The sequence below is a fragment of the Castor canadensis genome, chromosome 6 (genome assembly GCF_047511655.1).
Source record: "Castor canadensis chromosome 6, mCasCan1.hap1v2, whole genome shotgun sequence".
NCBI lineage: Eukaryota > Metazoa > Chordata > Mammalia > Rodentia > Castoridae > Castor > Castor canadensis.
This window is the reverse complement of record NC_133391.1, coordinates 143,719,657-143,723,438: the sequence shown is the minus strand read 5'-3', so window position 1 is coordinate 143,723,438 and position 3,782 is coordinate 143,719,657. Positions and strand designations below refer to the sequence as shown.

General features: G+C 35.9%; 1 long non-coding RNA gene across 1 annotated transcript; it reads right to left on the bottom strand.

Moving 5' to 3' along the window:
* Positions 1-278: 278 nt before the first annotated feature.
* LOC141424213 (uncharacterized) lies at positions 279-2,883 on the bottom strand. The gene is made up of 2 exons (XR_012449189.1): positions 2,622-2,883; positions 279-353 (listed from the first exon to the last, which is right to left on the bottom strand). It is a non-coding gene; the product is annotated as an uncharacterized lncRNA (long non-coding RNA).
* Positions 2,884-3,782: the final 899 nt, after the last annotated feature.

The following is a 3,782-nucleotide window of genomic DNA, read 5'->3' as shown; positions in this document are numbered from 1 at the left end:
GGATTGAATGAGAAGCAACATAAGTCACAGGATCTGACTTATGCTTTCAATCCATGCTGGCTACTATTGAGAATGAACTATAAAAGAGGTAAGAGTGTAAACAAGAAAACCAGGTATGGGGATGTGGCATTGTTCAGACATGTTGGTAGCTTGGGTGAAGGTGGAAGTGATGGTGAAGAGCTGTATTTGGCTGGATTTGAGATGTAGTGTGAAAGAGGAGCTGATAGGATTTTCTCAGAAATAGAATATGATTGTGAAATAAAGAGAGGAGTCAATGCTTGAAACCCAGTAACTGGTTGCTGTTTATTCTTATGGGGGAATCCTGGGGAATTGCTGTGTTATAGTGAATCTCCCTGCAAAAAAGAGAAGAGTGTTACTCTTTTTGTGAGACTTTTATGATCTTGATACCAAATCTAGTACAAGAATACAAAACTATCTATAGACCAGTCTCACTTATGAACTTAAAGGTGAAAATCCTAACTGGCAGAAATGATCTACTGTAATCATCAAATTTCATTTTAAATCTTTAGATGCAATTTTATTTCCTTTGCAATTAGGAATAAGACACATATCCTTGGTGTTACTTCCACTCATCAACAGAGTACAAGAAAACCAGCAGGGTACAACAAATTGTTATGATTTGTCATTTCAATACCATGATCAAATGCATAGGAAACCTATGAAAGTCAGTATATGATTTATTGATAAAGGAGTTCAGCAAGTCAAATAAAAAAATATATAACTCAACAGTGTTACTATAAGCAAGCAATAACCCAATAGAAAATAAAATAAAGTATAAGCTACCATTCATAGTAATAACAAAAACTATAAGATATATAGACATTAACTAAGCCAAGAAAACACAAGATCTTTATAGAGAAAAAGTGTGAAACTATTAAAGCACATAATGTGAAACTAGACAAAGGGAACATTGACTGTCACGTTAACAACTTGCTTTAACTTCATAGACACTCATTTTTCTTGATTAATCTATGAATTCAATGCAATTGCAGAGTTCTAGCAGAGTTTTTAGTATGAAAAAATATGAAAAACTGATTTTAAATTTATTTGGAAAAAATAAATATTCTCAGAAAATTAAAGCAAAACCCCAAAAGAAGATATGTTTGATATCAGGACATGTTATACATAAAGGAAATCTTTATTGATGAAATCTAATAGAAATGACAGATTGGGAGGAGATATTGACAACAATTAAAACACACAAATAAGTTTTAAAATATATGAAAGAACTTTTGTAATTCAGTTAAGTCAAAATTGAAAATGAAGCTCCCAGGAGGAGAAAACCCAAATGATTAACAATTGGATATTGCTCCACCTTATTGGCAATCAAAGAAATGTAAGTTAAAATAAAAATCATATATCTCTTAATACATAGAGATTGGTAAAAATTAAAAAGTCAAAAAATAACAAGCACTTATGAGGATATGGAGAATCAATCTTCAGGTACCACTGGAGAAAGGTTGAAGAGGTACAGCCTTTGTGGAAAGCAACTTAGCCATACCTAGTGAAATTAAGAATGAATACACAGTATGACCCCAAGTCATATAATATACACATGTGTGTATATAAAGAAACTCAGTATCATTGGCTACAAAGACATATGAGAAGACTCTCATCTGAGGTTGTTTGTGCTGGCAAGGGTTTGAAAGCAATCTATGTATCTGCTGATAAGGAAAGTCAATAAGGGAAAGGTGTGATATGATACAAGGAAATCCTATGAGACAATCACACATAATGAAAAAGATTCTTGTTTATTCATATGTAATAACAGTATGGACAGGTCTCAAAATATACCACTGAGTGAAAAAAGAAGAAAAAGGATTTAAAGCTTGATAGCGTTTATGTAAATAAGTTCTCTGACACAAAAATGACATTATTTTTTAAGGGTACAGATAGTCCCTGACTTACAATATTTCCACTTACAATTTTTTGGTTTTACAATGTTGCAAAAGTGATATACATTCGGTGGAAATTATACTTTGAATTTTGCTTTTTTCCAGCACTAGTGGTATGTGGTATGATCCAATCTCAAGATAGTAGGGAATGGCAGCAAACCACAGCTCACAGGAGAACAACCAACACTCTACAGTGCACTGGATGGCTAAGTAGGAAGTTCAGTAGGCAGGTGTATTACAATGGGTTCATTTGAATGTCTTTGCGTCGTAAATTCAGAGGCCTGTGCACAGATCTGAACACAGGGAGGATGAATTACAGATATAAAGTTACACTGTAGGGAGTGTACATAGGAGAAGAGTGATACAAAAAATGATACAGGGAAAAATGTAAAAATGGTAAGAGGGGGACTTCTGTGGATTAATGTTGATAATGGGTCATGAAATAAAGAGCTTGACTAACTCAATTTACCCACCTGAGGACTAAAAAAGACAAAGAAAAGAAAAGAGCTAACAGTTGTGTTGAAAAGCTCTTCTAGTTTTTTTTTTTCTTTTTCCTAATAGGTATTTTGGTATCTCTGCCTCAATTCTTTAGAAATTAATTAGCCCATGAATTAGAATCAGTCAAAGGAAAGGTGTCTTTCCAAGGCAGTTGCTTAACTGATTAAGCATCAGTTTCTTTACCTGCAAATAATAGTCATCACCTACCAGGTTTGATGAGTCAATTTACAGAGTTGACCCACATCCATCTCCACACAGCGTCTGGTTAGTAAGTGCTCAGTATTCAGCAAGCAGTCCTGTTATTTGGAAAGGCAGCATGTTCCAACCTGACAGTCAAAGAGGTAAATGAGTCAACTCATTTCATGAATGAATGATAGAATGACAAAAGGATTATGTGACTTGCCTCCAGTGCAGAGATAGGAGGACAAAGAGTCATAAAACCACAACTCAACTCATTCCTTGGCCAATGCTGTCCACTACCATTCATTTCCTCCTTGGCTTAATTTTTGGAATAAAAGGAATCTTTACTTACGACATATTTAAATCTGTAAGACTGCTAATATTTCTGCCCAATACAACACTGTGAAAGGAATAAACAACATAAAAAATAGAAAAGGTTATTTATCTACCTCTGTCTTTCTAAAGGATATAATACTTTTTCTTAATCATGCAGATTCTTACCCAAATTATGAGGAAATTACAAAGCAGGGTATGTGATGGTTAATTTTATTTGTCAACTTGCCTGGAACATGGGTACCCAGTAGATGGTTAAACATTTTGTCTCGGTATGTGTTTGTGTAAGGGTATCTCCAGAAGAGATTAGCATTTGAATCAATGTCTGAGTAAAGTAGATAGCACTGTCCAACGTGGACATCAGTCCTTTGAAGGCTCGAATAGAACAGAAAGGCAAAGGAAGGTTAAATTCTCTCTGCCTGACTGTATGATCTGTGATATATATCTTCTGCCCTCTGCACTCCTAATTCTCATGCCTTCAGACTCAGACTGGAATCTACTTCATGTGGCTCTCAAGCTTCCGGATTCCCCCTCCCACTTTTCTGGGCCTCCAGTTTGCAGACAGCAGTCTACAGGACTTGTCAGCATTCATCATTCGGGGGTAGTATATATTGGTTCTGTTTCTCTGCGGAACTCTAATTCAGCACACTAACCCAGGCCAGCAGACTATGGTTATTACCTCCAAAGCCATCAATCCTGCAAAGTGGAAGAAGAGGGAAATTTAAAACCAGGGTTCTCGACACATCCCCCAGAAAAATGCCTTTATGTCTTTGTTTCCAAACTCAAACGCAGAGGCCAGCAAGCTGCTGTCAACAGCGGGACACCCGCCATGTTGATGGAATGCTGCTGCCTCTG